This window comes from Prionailurus viverrinus, chromosome C2 (genome assembly GCF_022837055.1).
Source record: "Prionailurus viverrinus isolate Anna chromosome C2, UM_Priviv_1.0, whole genome shotgun sequence".
In the NCBI taxonomy this organism is placed as follows: Eukaryota; Metazoa; Chordata; class Mammalia; order Carnivora; family Felidae; genus Prionailurus; species Prionailurus viverrinus.
In genome coordinates, this window is record NC_062569.1 from 132,624,493 (window position 1) to 132,641,302 (window position 16,810).

The window sequence follows — 16,810 nt, forward strand, 5'->3', positions numbered from 1 at the left end:
TAAAATGGGCAGAAACATGAATAGACATTTTTCCAAAGAAGCCATATAGATGGTCAACAGACGCATGAAAACATGCTCAATATCACTCATTATCAGAGAAACACAAATCAAAACTACAATGAGATATCACCTCACATCTGTCAGAATGGCTAAAATCAACAACACAAGAAACAACAGGTGCTGACAAGGATGTGGAGAAAGGGGAACATTTTTGCACTGTTGGTGGGAAACAGTGCAGCCACTCTGGAAAACGTTATGGAGGTTCCTCAAAAAGTTAAACATAGAACTGCCATATGATCCAACAATTGCACTGCTAGGTATTTACCCAAAATATACAAAAAACACTAATTCAAAGGGATAAATGCACCTTAATGTTTATAGCAGCATTATCTACAATAGCCAAACTATGGAAACAGCCCAAAAGCCATTGATTAATGAATGGGTAAAGAAGTGATACACACACACACACACACACACACACACACACACAGACGCACACACAATGGAATATTACTCTTGCCACTTGCAATGATGTGGATAGAGGTAAAGAATATTTTGCTAAGCAAAATAAGTCAGAGAAAGACAAATACTGTATAATTTCATTCATATGTGGAATTAAAAACAAAATGAATGAGCAAAAGGGAAAGAGAACGAGAGAGAAAGGCAAACCAAGAAACAGACTCCAAACCATAGAGAACAAACTGATGGCTACCAGAGGTGGTAGGGGGATGGGTAAAACAGGTGATGGGGATTAAGATGTGCACTTATGATGAGCGCTGGATGTTGTATGGAAGTGTTGAATCACTGTATTTTACACCTGAAACTAATCTTTAAAAACATTATTTTAATGTTTATTTATTCTTCTACAGAAGGAGAGAGGCAGACTGCAAGCAGGGGAGGGGCAGAGAGAGAGGGAGAGGTGGAATCGGAAGCAGGCTCCAGGTTCTGAGCTGTCAGCACATAGCCTGATGCAGGGCTTGAACCAACGAACTGTGAGATCATGACCTGAGCCGAAGTCGGACCCTTAACTGACTGAGCCACCCAGGAGCCCCTATATCTGAAACTAATCTTAACACTGTATGTTAACTGTAATTTAAATAAAAACGGAAAGAAAAAAAACACTGTGGGGGGGGGAGGAGAAAGAAATGTTAGGAGGAGAATAAAAATAGTAGATAGGTTAGCTAGTGAGGGCTTCACTGAGGAGGTAACTCTTGAGTAAAAATCTGGAAAGTGTGAGGGGCTAGCCATGTGTATCTGGGAGAACATTCCAGGGAAGAGAAACAGAAGGCTATTTTCTTTACTACAAGTGGCTGTTCACACAAGGCTTGCACTTAGCTTTCAAGGTAGGGAAGGAGGGGGCAAGAAGCAAACACTCATTGCTTAAGGAGAAAGGACTCACTTTCCTTAGCAAACATCTTATTTCTATATTCTAGCTAATGTCGTCTTATATCTAAAAATTCCAGTATTTTAAAACAAAATGCTATTTCATTCCAACCATAAAACTTCTACTGAAAGCTTTTTCTAGAGACTGTGGCAAATATTTCTTGTGTGTGAGTTTGCTTGGTATAGTTGAAAGTGAAGATGAACCAAAATGGTGTAAAAAAATGTAATAGCAACCTGGAGAGTTGGGGTGAGATGATCAAACTTCACTTGTCATTAGGAAAAACAATTAAATTTGCCTCAACACTAAGATATTCTGAAAACATTTCACTTTCTGGAGAGATGGAACTATCCCAACTAAGTAAATTACTGTTTGTGTGGGAGTACCTGATTATAGAAATCTATTAGCAAAGGCTGGTATTTTTGTTTCTTTGTTTTGTTTTGTTTGTGTGTGTGGTGTTTTCTTTTTTTTTTTTTTGTCTTTTGGGGTTTTTGTTTGTTTGTTTGTTTTACAACTGATAAACTCCTAAAACAAACAAACAAGTTGTATTAAAACACACCTCATGCCTTTTTAGAAGAGTATATAATGTTTCGCATATGTTTGGCAATTCTGATCATATACATGAGAAGGGATAATGTTAATATTTAATTGAGAGTGCTGTGAACCAAAAATAATTATGATTATGTGAATAGCCTGATGAAAGTGCCAAAAATCCTTAGCTAACATAGTATGATTAAGATATATAATAGGGGCGCCTGGGTGGCTCAGTCGGTTGAGCGACCGACTTTGGCTCAGGTCATGATCTCACAGTTTGTGAGTTTGAGCCCCATGTCAGGCTCTGTGCTGACAGCTCGGAGCCTGGAGCCTGCTTCAGATTCTGTGTCTCCCTCTCTCTCTCTGCCCCTCCCCCACTCATGCTCTGTCTCTCTGTCTCAGAAATAAATAAACATTAAAAAAAATAAAAAGAAAAGAAAAGAAATATAATAGCAGAGGCGCCTGGGTGCTTCAGTCAGTTGAGAGCCCGACTCTTGATTTTGGCTCAGGTTATGATCCCAAGGTGGTGGGATTGAGCCCTGTGTCAGGTTCTATGCTAAGCGTGGAGCCTGTTTGAGAGTCTCCCTCCGTCCCTCTGCCCCCTCTGCCACCCATCAAAAAAAAAAGGGGGGGATACCTGAGTGGTTCAGTCGGTTGAGCGTCCGACATCAGCTCAAGTCATGATCTCACGGCTTGTGAGTTGGAGCCTCGCGTCAGGCTCTGTGCTGACAGCTCAGAGCCTGGAGCCTGCTTCATATTCTGGGTCTCTCTCCCTTTCTGTCCCTCTCCCACTCATGCTGTCTCTCTTTGTCTCTCAAAAATAAACATAAACATTAAAAAAAAATTTTAAATATATATATATATAGTGGCAGATAGATAAGTAGCTTTTGCCTCAGTCCCTACTACAACCACAAAATAAGAGCATCTCTGTGAAGCACCCAGACGACTACACATTGGCATTGTGAAATGAAGTTTGACAGAGTAATAACGTGTCGTCCTTTCTGCTGATCCAGACCCTAGTGTTGGGTATTTACATATGCTTTCACTTTTCAAGCTACAGAACCATCATAAGATCTGCATAGAAATTTCTACTCTCTTTTAGATCCAAATGCCTGTAAATACAAACCAATTCCAAGCCATGACATAACATAGCCATATTTTATGGATGTACCATGTTGTTGCTGGCTTGTAGCAGGACCTAGAGATCTGTGAAGTACACAGAGATTTTCAAACTGCTGCTCCCTTCTTACACATTAATTTTTGGAAGTGTATCTAGCTTCTTTGATTTTCTATTGCGGTAGAATTTTCTATTCTATCTTAGTGTCTACATCATCATTTACACAATCATTGCCAATGATTTAACCATGTTATAAGATTAATAAAATTCAGGTTTCCTATTAACAAATTAACCTTCCCCTCAGAGAAGTTAGCAGAAGAGGGCATATATGTTCATGATTTCCACCCCCCCCCCCGACTAATTTCCACTTTAAAACCAGAGATATTTTCTCAAGGAGAGAAAATTTTCCAATAGAATTAATTGAAGAAGGTGATATTACAGTAACTACAGGCATGCAGAAATCAAATTGTTTTGGAGAAATCCTCTATTTCCTTACAGACTTTTGTTTAAGCCATTCCATTTTATGTGTGATAGACTTAAAATAAGAGGAAGCAGAAATGCATCTGGTGCAGTTTTCAAATGTGCAGTTCTCTGCAACACTTGTATCACTAGACTCCTATGGGTTTAACAATTGGTATTATCTCCCTCCTCATTGAGTACTGTATTTCTCATTAGCGTTACCAAGGTTCTGATAACTCCTACAGCAAAGATATCTGATTAACCTTCCTTCATCCAGTGTTTACCAAACTTATTTACTGAAGAGATACTTTTTTACATCACACCAATATTAACATGTTCTGAAACTACTGTTTTATAGAGGAAAGTGCTGCTAGAATACTTTAGCATTTGCTGCTAGAATGAAATTCCTATCCAGTTAGCAAAGAAGGTTTCAGGTTTGTAAAACTTCAGTGGGCAGCTTGATGTTGGGTCTAGGATCGTGTAGAGCAATCTGAATTATTGACCTTTTAGAAGTGGACAGTGAATTGTAATTGCTTACTTGCAAAACAGTGCACCTGGAACATATTTTAAGATCTAGATTCTTTGGAATTTTCTAGTACCATTTTGGAGTAGACAACTAAAATGTATATTTCATACTTTTGGTACTATGAAAATACTCTGAATGCAGGGACAGAAAGGTATTGAGCAGTATTTAATAGTACTGGTCCTGAACATGACAGGGGGTAGTCTTTACTTACAAAGCATAATTTTCTGGGAGTCCCAAGGCTCATTAAGCTTCAGACTATCTTGTTCACTCCCTATCACTCAATGAAATTTCACTCCGGGAGCTCTTCCCCTCTTATTTGAATTAGATAATCAAAACAACCCTGTACTTCTCTATCTCGTGACTCTGCTTAGGCTTTTTCTCTTCCCAAAATGCTTTTTTCCTTTATGCCTCCATCACTGTTCATCAGAATCTTCTACTGCCTTCAAATGACCCTGACTCATTTTCTCCATGGTGGATAGCCCAGGCCACTGCAAGGTAATCCTTATGTCCTAACAGGACTTGGCTTGCCTCTTTGTTATAACAGTCTATGAAATACTGCTGTTGGGAAACATGTATAATAGTCTACGAACATTATGAGGCTCTTTTCATAATCAAAGACCATGTTTTGCTTATGATAGTGTCTTGCATATGGTAGATACTCAAAATTGAATGGCATGGCAACTTCAAAATTGGCCTTTATCATCATCTTCACATTATAAAGTCACATAGAAACCAGATTGAAACTTACATTCTGAGTTTCTGTTTATTAGTTTACTTACTGAAATATACACATACTTCACATGTAAACAAGAAATTTCTTTCTCTAGGACCAAAGCATTTTTAGTATATTTCACTCTCTCTCTCTCTCTCTCTTTCTCTCTCTCTCTTTTCAGTTTTAAAGTCATAGACGGTTTATCTTTCTATAATTAGATTAGGAGGAAAAAAAATGACGAACCCACTGGTAGCAGGAAGAAACATGAGTCTTCTAGGATCTGGCATTTGAGGAGATAGATATTCAGTTACTGTGCATTTCCATTGTCTTTCCATGGAAGAACATACAGCAGAGACTTGGGAACATGCATGCCTGAAGCCAGGTTACTCTAATGTTCCATAACTATGTTGCTTGCTTTCAGAGCTGTTGTTGCCACAGTAGTTGACTGTGTCCCAGGCAAATGGGATGCTGGTCTGTTTGCACAGATCTTTATCCTAGTCTTCATCACAAGACGGGTACTGACACGTGCTCCCAGCTAGAGTCCCTTGTTCAAGGTTTCTGGTTTTGTTGACAACATCCTGCTCAATACAACTTTTATTGTCACAGCTTGAAATATGATGAATGATTTTGGGTCAAGGAACCTGGTAGAGGGAGACAAGTAGCCAATTTGTTTGCGACATCAGGATGATTCTTTCTGTTCCTGGTAAGATGATAGGGAAATCTGTGGGCCCTGATCTAGTGGTTTTTATCATAGGGACATTATTATAGCTTTTCAGGGTCCAGGGAATCCATGTAAGTTTCTTCCACATTGGAAATACAGGAGCTGAATCCAAGTGCTTGGTCGAGACACGCTCTCCCCACAGTTGCTTTCTCCCCACATCCACGACCCAGCTTTAGTATGTTTTTCTTATTGTCACTTGGTTCTAGAAACTTTTCAGCTGGTTGAAATTTTTTTTTTAAATTTAAAGCAATAAGATACATATAACTACATAGTCAAATTTGTGTTTTGTATTCTCTCCAGACATGGTTCTTCACTCTTTTCATAGTTAGAAATCTTTCTTTTTTAACTTTTGACTTTAAATAATTTCAGACTTGCAAAAGAGTTTGAAAAATACTGTAGAAATTCTCTTATAGTTTTCATCAGCTTCCCTAAATATTACCATTTTCATAACCAGGATAAAATTATTGAAACCAGGAAGTTAACACTGAGTCAATTCTATTAACTACCCTATAGACCTGGTCAAGTCTCCCTGGTTTTCTCATTAAGGTCCCTTTTCTTGGTCCAGGATCCAATTCTCAAGTCACCTTAGTCTCCTCTCATCTGACATCTCCTCATTTTTCCTTTGTCTGTCATGACCTTGACACTTATAAAGACCATGAGCCAATTATTTTGTAGGATGTCAATTTCAGGTCATCTGATGTGAAAGCAGTAATTATATCCTTTGAGAAATATATTCATGATCTAGGAATATTTGTGAGAATTATTTGGATGGGAAACATTTATTTCTTCAAATATTTGGTGAACGATAGCCTTAGTTTCCATGTGGTATAAGAGTGGATCTTTTTTACTTTTTTTAAGTTTATTTTTAAGAGAGAGAGAGAGAGAGAGGGAGGGGCAAAGAGAGGGGGAGACCAAGGATCTGAAGTGGACTCTGCACTGTCAGCACAGAGCCCAATGCGGGCTTGAACCCATGAACCGCGAGATCATGACCTGAGCTGAAATCCGACGCTCGACTGACTAAGCCACCCAGGCTCAATTGACTTTTAAGATTCAACTTTTAAATTTGACTTTTAAAAAAAGGCAGAAAGTCTTATTTTTCTTCTTTGCAGATGTTTTGTCCTGTATTAGTGCTTTGAAAGACTTACACTGAGATTGTGTTCCAGAGCTTCGTAAGTCTCTATGGATATGAATATGCATCTTTTATCAAAAAATATTTTTAAATATGAAACTTTTTTTAATTACACACATCACATATTTTTCCTTAAAAATTAGTAGTTAGGCGGTATCACACAACTCAAGATGCCAAAATTTAATTGTTTGAAGTGATCTACTCATTGCTCTGCCTGGAAAATTTCAGGCTTTTACTGAGGCACCTCTTCAATGAATAGCACACAGAAACCACAGTTAAAATATAGTACTTTATAATGATATTGTTAGAGGTTTTTTGTTTTGTTTTGTTTCGGATGTATTTGCCTTCCTGTTCTCCATTTTCTAATATGCTTTTCCACTGGAAAAACTTCCCATCCTGCTTTTTTGCTAACTTCTTCACTCATGACTTGATTGACCAGTTTACCCAAGTCAGTCTGCAGTTTCTCACCCCACCGAGTCACTGAACCTGCCCCTTCCACGAGTGCAAATGACTTTCTCATAGCTGAGTCTGCTGCTAGTGTGCATTGTTCGACAATGTTGGCCACTCTCTTCTTTCGTGAAATGCTTACCCTCTTACAGTATCTGAGGTACAATCTTTCTTGGTTGTCTTGCTGCTTCCAAGGAGGTTTTTTTATTATTCTCATCTTCTCTAACTTGTGTTTAACTATAGGCATTCCGTGGGTTTACTCTCTAACAATACTGATGCATAAACTCTGGGCTAGCCCAAAGGCTCCCAGAGCTTCAGTTACCATCTTTGTCTGGATGATTCCATCTTTACCTCTAATTTGGATACCCACCCTGAGCTTTAGATCTGAATTTCCCATAGACTTCAAACTCAGTTAGCCATCAAGCTAAAATCATTAATTCACCCTTGAACTTGAACTTCTTCTTTCTCCTACCCTAACTCCTGGACTTGGGCTGGGGTGAAATCTCGAATTAGATTCTCCCATCACACTTTGTCCTAACCCACATTATTCTCTTAATCTGGATTGTTCTTCTTCTCTTTTCCCATGTGTTATGTGCTGAGTTTTCATTTTGGTACACTTGAAATTTATCTCAGTGATGCTTACCCTGACCACCTCAAAGATAATTAGAAGATGCTCATGTTTATAATTAATTTCATTGTCTCATATGTTATCATTAGTTGTAGAAATATCTGTATTCCTTTCCTCATTGGATTGTAAATCCCTCAAGTGATCTTGGTGGCCCTCGAAAACGAACCCAGTGCCTACTTACATATTGGTTGATTGAACTGACTTAAAATGCATCACCCCTGGTTTGCTGTTGTTGTTATGTTTATTTGTTCTATTTTACTTTGTTTAGTGGCCCTACAAACAACATACTCCTCTTAAGGATAACAATGCTACGCTGTAACACAGAAGCCTTTCTATTTCCTTCTTCCTTCCTTCCTTCCATCATTCCTTCCTTCCTTCCTTCCTTCCTGACATGGGCAGGAAAAATGAGAATGAAAGCAGCTGGCAGTCCCTAAAATAGAATCTATTCCCTCTCAATTACTCAGAGCAATATCTTGGGCAGTTACTAAAGTAAAACTTTTTATCAAACCCAATATGCTGAGGCAGGAAATGCAATCACATTATTTGCAATTTCCTGTTGCTCCCTTAGTTATCTGCAGATCAAAAGGTATCTGTTCTGACACTTCATTTCTGAAACTTAATGTTGTGTTTGTTTAATTCATCTAATTAGGACCTCTTAGCACCTCAAATGGGTGCTTTAAAAAACAACACTCAGCTGTTAGCCTAGGGACAAAAGAATAAATGCAAATTTAGCACTTTTCAAAGGTGAACCCGCACATTTGATGTCTTGACAATATTCAATAAAAATCAAGTGTTCATAGACATAATCTACTAATTTGCTGATTGTTTTTGAGCCTATATCTCTTAATAAATATGAAAGGTAGTTTCAAAAAATTGACCATTTTCTGGGGGAAATATATATATATATATGTATATGTATAAATGCAATCTTTTATAATATAAAAAATAATTTTCAGGAGCTTGTTGCTGCTTCTGAGATAAAGAAAATTCTCGATGTCAAGATTTAAATAGAGAAGAGAATGAGATATACAAAATGGTAAGTGACTTGCAAATAGACGAGTGCAGCCAATTTTCTAATTCTATTGTGTAGTTATCATTTGTAAGTTGCGCACATATAAAATGCATACTTTTTTAAATTTTATTTTATTTTTTTAGTTTTTGTGGAATCTCTCTACTGTTTTCCAGAGTGGCTGCACCAACTTATATTCCCACCAGTAGTTCATGAGGGTTCCCTTTTCCCCATCCTTGCCAACACTGGTTATTTCTTGTCTTTTTGATACTAGCTATTCTGACTGGTGTGAGGTGATATTTTGTTGTGGTTTGATTTTCATTTTACTGATGATTAGTGATGTTGAGCATCTCTTTGTGTGTCGATTGACCATCTGTATTTCTTTGGAAAAATGTCTTTTCAGATCCTCTGTGCATTTATAATCAGACATGTTTGCTTGGTGCAGATTTGTATGAGTTCTTTATGTAACTTGCACATTAACCCCTTATCAGACATGTAATTTGCAAGCAGTATGGAGGTTCCTTAAAAAACTAAAAATAGAAGTAACATACAGATCCAGTTAATTCTACTTCTGGGTACTTACCTGAAGAATGAAAACACTAATTCAAAAAGATATATGCATCCCTATATTTATTTCTGTATTATTTAATAGTGGTAAAGATATGAAAGACACCTAAATGTCCATTGGTAAATGGATAAAGAAGATATGGTATATATACACAATGGAATATTACTCAGCCATAAAAATGAATGAAATCTTGTCATTCACAACAACATGGATAGACTTAGAAGCTATTATGTTAAGTGAAATAAGTCAGACAGAGGAAGACTAATACCATGTGATTTCACTTATATGTGTAGTCTAAAAAATGAAACGAATAACAACAGAAAGAGAAACAAACTCATAGAGAACAAACCAGTGGTTGCCAGAGAGGATAGTGGCAGGGGGTGAAAAAGACAGAACAGATGAGGGGAATTAAGAGGCACAAAGTTAAAATAAGTAAGCATCGTGGCTGAAAAGTATAGCATAAGGAATATAGTCAGAGGTAATATAATAACGGTATATGGTGACAGATGGTAACTACATTTATCGTCATGTTTCATAATGTATATAATTGTCAAATCACTAAGTTGTACACCTAAAACTAGTATAATATTATATGTCAATTCTCCAATTAAATTCTAATACAATTTAAAATGTAAACAAATGCGGGGCACCTGGGTGGCTCAGTCAGTTAAGCGTCTGACTTCAGCTCAGGTCATGATCTCACAGTCCGTGAGTTCGAGCCCCATGTCGGGCTCTGTGCTGACAGCTCAGAGCCTGGAGCCTGTCTTTGGATTCTGTGTCTCCCTCTCTCTATGCCCCTCCCCCACTCATGCACATGCTCTCTCTCTCTCTCTCTCTCTCTCTCTCTCTCTCTCTCAAAAATTAATCAAAAACATTGAAAAATAAAAATAAATAAGTAAAATGTAAACAAATGTATAATTGTGGTTGTCACTATTGCAAGCAGTTGTGATGCATAACCATATTTGAATTGAACTTTGTTTACTACTATAAACTTCTTTTGATAAACTTGGTATAAAAGACACTTGGCTATACCCTATGGCAGGTGATTTTAACTTTGATTTTTAATCAGGGAGAATTCAAGACTGCTTACATGACTAGGACACACATGTTCGTGCTCCTACAACCATGGAATTTTTTAAGTGATATTTAGGATCATAATACTGATTTATAAAGTAGCAGGCAAAGACTTTATAATTTCTTAAAATTTGGTTATTTTTTTATGGTATTCAAACTATTCAACATATATTTTTTTATTGCTAATTTTTTAAATTTAAATTCAAGTTAGTTAACATACAGTGTAATATTGGTTTCAGGAGTAGAACCCAGTGATTCATCACTTACAGATAACACCCAGTGCTCACCCCAACAAGTGCCCTCCTTAAATGCCCATCTCCTATTTAGCCCATTCCCCCACCCACCTCCTCTCCAACAACCCTCAGTTTGTTCTCTATATGGTTTGCTTCCTCTCTGTTCTTATCTTATTTTTTCTTGCCTTCCCCTATGTTCATCTGTTTTGTTTCTTAAATTCCGCATATGAGTGAAATCATATATTTGCCTTTCTCTGACTTATTTCTTTAGCATAATGTACTCTAGTTCCATCCGCATTATTGCAAATGGCAAGATTTCATTCTTTTTGATCACCAAGTACTGTTATTCCATTTTGTGTGTGTGTATATATATGTGTGTATATATATGTATGTATATACCACTTCTTCTTTATCCATTCAGCAGTTGATGGGCATTTGGGCTCTTTCCATAATTTGGCTATTCCTGATAGTGCTGCTATAAACATTGGGGTGCATGTGCCCCTTCGAATCAGCATTTTGCAATTGCTGGGTCATAGGGTAGCTCTATTTTTAATTTTTTGAGGAACCTCCATACTGTTCTCCATAGTGGCTGCACCGTTTTGCATTCCAACCAGCGGTGCAAAAGTGTTCCCCTTTGTCCACATCCTCTCCAATATCTGTTGTTTTCTGAGTTGTTCATTTTAGCCATTCTGGCAGGTGTGAGGTGGTACCTCATTGTGGTTTTGATGCATGCAACAGTTATATAAATATATCTTGATGATTAAAGGGCTTTTGATTGATTTACAAAAGCAAGCTAGCTTTATTTAGTTTATAAGAATTGCTAGTGCCTTGGATTGTTCTTTTCTTGCTATGTTGTCTATAGTGGAACTAGAAGCATCTTGCAGACAACTTCTTTTCTCTTCTCATCCTATTCAGAAGACCCTCTCAAGGGCTTCTCAGAGAATGAGTTGATAGAGGGTTGAAAGAGCATAGGAAAGATAAGAGAGTTCCAGAGTCATTTCTGGAATATGAGTGTAGGCATGCTACTGGCTTTGTATTCTGCCCAACCCCATCCTACCCCGTCCAGTGCCTGAGAAAGTGGTGCATGTCTATGATAGCCATAGTTTTTTATATTATTTATAATTATATTATAATATTTATACTATTTAAATATTCTGCTGATATTGATATCTGTTATATGAATATTGATCACTATTCCCTCCAGGGTTTTGTTTTTGTTTATTTGCTTTATTTGTTTGTTTTTGTTTGCATTTATAAATAGAAAAACCAACTTTGACCTAGCCATAATTTTTCTTTACCTTAGCTTGAGGCTTGGGAAATTATTTGTTCTGCTTTCTGGACAGTATCCTTATCCCTAATAATATGGACATTAGTAGAAGTGTAGACGTTTCCATTTACACTAATGAAAATACTGGTTCTTTGGTATTCCAGTAAACTATTTTGCTTTCACTGAACTCTGTTAACAAAGATTCTCAACCTGTGTCTATACTAACTGACTATTAATTTTATCCTTCTTGCTAAATATGCCAGATATAAAGGAGTAGTCCAGATATCTTGGTAATTTTTTGGTGGGAAGAGAGGGGAGGTTATCTTGGTTTTTGATGACCCCAAGAAGACTTCCCATGCCGGCCATGTCCCCATTTGATGGTGAATGTGTTTCCCACCTAGATGCTATGTGAAGCCTATTAGCTTAAGCCATTACACCAGAAATAATTGTGTAATATTTTTTCTTCTCTTAGTGAATCTCTTTTCCAGAAGAACAAGTTGAAATTTAATAAGATCAATGTAGAAAGCCAACAGTTGCGCTGAGTTATAGTGTTGTTTCTTAGCCAGATGCTTGTCTCTTCTGCCCAGCTGCAAAATTTCTCTGTACACAAGGGTGTCTTTAGTGCCAAGGGGGGATAAGCAAAAAGGAAAAGAAAATATAGCTGCTGCTGCATGGATGACCCCATCTGCACTGACTCCTTCAGTGAGTTTTCCTTAGAATCATTAGAGGGATGCTTTGCCTAACTACCTATCCCAACATTTAGGATTTACTTTTAAGATGGTCAGTTAATATTTCTTGAACATAAACTTTTGGCCAGAGTAACTGGAAATTTGAGTTTATTAAATTTTTACATACTTAACTATGGTCTACAGGGTATATTAAACTCAGCCAATTGGCTTCACATCCACTTTCTTGCCCCCCAATATATTTAGTGTGAAATGTATGAGAAGGAATGGGATAAAGTGACTTTTCCAAAAAATCCCTAGTATCTTATTTATTCCAGATAATAGAGAAAAACAGACAGTATTTCTGTGATTAAAAACTTGCATTGGTAATGACTTGGAACTTAGGTCTCTAAATACACATGGCAATATATATATAATTGTGTGAAAATCTAGCTTGAGAAAATGATAAAATGTTATGGAATAGTTTAATGATTTATAAGATTCCATATTATGGAATATTCTGTAATTTTTTTTAAAAAGACTGTGGTAGGACTGTATGTTCTGGCTTAAAAAGTTTTCCATGATGTAATTTTTGGGGGGAAATGAGATAAATCAAGTAATAGCACGTGTATGATAAGATTTCTTTTCTGATAGAAAAAATATCAATCTTACATTATAGCCTTATGTACATGTATATAGAATTATAATTTTAGTCCATTTATTTTACATAAAGACGAAAGAGTATATATTTGTTCATGCAGTAAAATGTCTTGAAAACACATGGGTTACTAGTTATATCAGGGGAATAGAATGATAGAGAAGAGACAGAAAGTCCTCTTCATTTTCCGCTTTATATGCTTCTGTGTTACTAGATTTTTTTAACCTCAAGAAGGTATTACTTGTATAATTTTAAACAGTCAGCGATGATATTTATTGAACAATTGTTTAAATGTCTCTTGTCTGGCCTGCTAATAGTATTCTGCTTAGCAATGCGTCTTGGAAAGTCCCAATTTATTCAATAGAAACAAATGAAATAATATTGGGTTGGGGCTATATTATTAGATTACATACAGCTGTATTCTGATAAGAATCTAAGTTGTATTTTTCTCTTCCTATTTTATAGCAATTAGGGTGACTGATTTTCTCTTTCACCAACTGGTTAGACACCTGGAGACATTACTTCTCATGTGTCTTTATCTATTCTGTTCGCCATTTCGCCACCAGAGATGTCATTCATAAACTTGCCAAAGCCTGGCTTGAATGGCCCTACCACTAATCTGGACCACCCCTTAAAGGAAGTGATCTGGGAGTAACAATACTTCTTACTGCTCTTCCCAGTTGTAGGATCTCATTCACTAGCCGTCCTCCAGGTTAATATAAGATAGTCTCAGAAATTGTTTGGTTTGCCACATGAGACAGTCCTTAATATCAGCCTAACTCCCCCTTATCAGTCCCTTACCTTCTACCTTCCATCCATTCTTAAAACAGAATCAATATTCCTATATAACTTACTTTTTTTAAAAAAAGGAACATGCATATTCCTGGAGGAGTAGATAGTGCTTACTCTTTTATGTATTCATGCAGTGATTTTTAAATATGACTTACCTATTTATTGTATGATCCTGGGAAAGTCCACGCCTTAAATACATCAAGCCTTCATCTTCTACATCTGTTGAAAGTAAGTATATAAAAATGCCCAAGCCAGTGGCACATGGGTGTCCCAGTTGTCTAAGCATCCAATCCTTGGTTTCAGCTCAGGTCATGATCTCACTCTTGTGATGCTCTCTCCCTCTCTCTCTTCCCCTCCTCCCCCCTCTTGAAAAATAAATAAACTTAAAAAAAAATCTCCAACCCGTAATATTTTTTGAGGATTAAATGAATCGTTGTATGCAAAGTATTTGGAATAGCATCTGGCACAGAAAACCATGAAATAAATATAAACTATTTTGATTGTTTATAGAAAAATATAAACCATGGTATTCCTTCTTAATGATTATTTTAAAGGAAAATTAATCATAATAAATATATGACATACATGTGTTTTGCATTGATGGCCTGATGCAAATATCAATAATTACTGATAAAAGATACCTACTATCCTGGGAAAGACATTCTGATCAATAGTAGCTGTGATGGGTTAAGTATTTGAATAATAATAATAATAATAGTAATAGTAATAGTAATAGTAATAGTAATAGAAATGGCTCATTGTACTTCCAAGTGCACTATTTACATTTTAAATAGGTGACGGATTATTATAGTAGTAGAAAATATAACCCTGAGTAGTAGTTAAATAATTTCTTCGTCTCATTACAGATTTAAAAAGTCACCAGCAGAGGAAAATACTGAGTATAGATACTGCCAATATTGGTGAATGAGGAAGTTGCATTTACCTTGGGAAAGACAGCAAGCATTTGCCTTGGTTTTATTCCTGTCTGGAATTTAATTTATGGATAAGTTAACATGCAAAAAGCAAGTGTCACATTACTGACTCAGTAATGAGAGAGAGAGAGAAATGAGATGTGGGGGAGAGAAAAGGAGAGAGAAAAGAAAGAGAGAGAATGGAAATGAAGGCAGGAAAAGAAGGAAAGGAATGGATGGATGGATAAGAAAAGAAAAAAAGGAAGGAAGCAAGGAAGGCAAGCAGGCAAGCAATGGAGGAAATTTGAGTACAAAGGAAAGACACTAAGAAAGTTTCCAGTTCAAGTCCTTTGCATATTCGACAAATGAGATTGTCAAGAACTCAGCTTCTCAAAAATTCAGGCTATTGGCCATTCACAACTTACTTTGAATTAATTTAATCAGATTATCAAATTAGGATTGTTCTTAGAGCCTGCCAAAAGCAGCAGCCTGAGGAAACTGGAGTTTTCTGACAGGAAGTTTGATTTTAAAACACAGGGCTGCTGCTCCAAGGAGGAGGGGACATTGGCATTCAATGGGCCAGGGGAGCCTAGGACAGCCAAAGGGCAGCATGAGGGCACTGGATGCCTGAGGTCTGATTAAGAGAGTTTACCAAGAGGTGAGAAGTTTCCCAAGACAAATAGCATACTTTGCACTTTGGCTAATGTCCCTGGTGGCCGTGCACATTCTTGATCTCTGCTTTTGTTACATTTAATTCCAGTGATATTATTTGTGAGATTAGAGGTACCTTATGCTCTGAGAGGACTACTGAAGGTTATGGGTTATACCTGCATATCTGCTCAGTTTTACGTCCCACTAGTTTTATTAATAAAATAAAATGTTTTCTATTTTAGACCTTTGCTCCAAAAGGCTAATATTAATCACGTTTTTGGCTGTCTTGAGATTTTAACCCTAAAACCTCATCAGCATTCCATACATTATGTTTCACATGGGTGTTATGAAGTATGGACTAGATACATCAGAACTATAACGGGCCTTTCGTTCCCACAATTGAGCATTTCAGATTTCTTCTGAAGGCTATAAATTTGAAATGTAATCTGTTTCATGTGTGGGGAATGCTGTGGTGGAAGGGCTGGGGGCTGGCCAGATGAAAGTGCAAGTCTGTTTGCCATCAGTGTCTTTTTCTTGAGAGATCTACGTTCCATTTCAATAAGTTTTATACCTATCTTCAAGTTTTAACAACAACGACGTTATTATTAGAACATATATAATGTGTTAAGATATCAAGTTTTTGTTATTGCGATTTGTCTTAGATTCCAAAAAATTGTAATGATTGTAAACATTTAAGAAGTTAAAATTTTAAAAGTCCGTGAACCCAAAGCAGGTGCTTTGGAAAGTGGGGAACCCATAATATAATTCATTGTGATTACATTTCAAGATAAAGACACTTGTATTAATTTGCTAGGGCTTCCGTAAGAAAGTACTACAAATCTGGGTGGCTTTGAACAATGGAAATTTATTTTCTCAAAGTTCTGGAGGCCAGAAGTCCAAAATGAAGGTGTCAGCAAGCCATGCTTCCGTTGAACTCTTTTTCCATGCCTTTCAGTTGGCTTCTGGTAGTTTCTAGCAAGCCTTGGTACCCTCAGTTTGGAGGAAATCCCTTCAGTCTCTGTCTCCATTGTCCCATGGTGTTCCCGTTGTGAATGAGTCTTTACATGGCTGTCATTCCTTTGGGTGTCTGTGTCTATGTGTCTTTTCTTCTTATAAGGACACTAGTCATACTGAGTTAAGGACCCACCCTACTTCTGTATTACCTAATCTTTTTTTTTTAGTGTTTATTTATCTCTGAGAGAGAGAGAGAGAGAGAGAGAGAGACAGAGAGAGACAGAGAGAGACAGAGAGAGACAGAGCACGAGCAGGGGATGGGCAGAGAGAGAGAGAGAGAGAGAGAGAGAGAGAGAGAGACAGAATCTGAAGCA

At 37.0% G+C, this 16,810-nt stretch overlaps 1 pseudogene; it reads right to left on the minus strand.

The window, feature by feature from the left end:
• Positions 1-5,036: 5,036 nt before the first annotated feature.
• On the minus strand, positions 5,037-7,273 carry LOC125174530 (gametocyte-specific factor 1-like; annotated as a pseudogene).
• Positions 7,274-16,810: the final 9,537 nt, after the last annotated feature.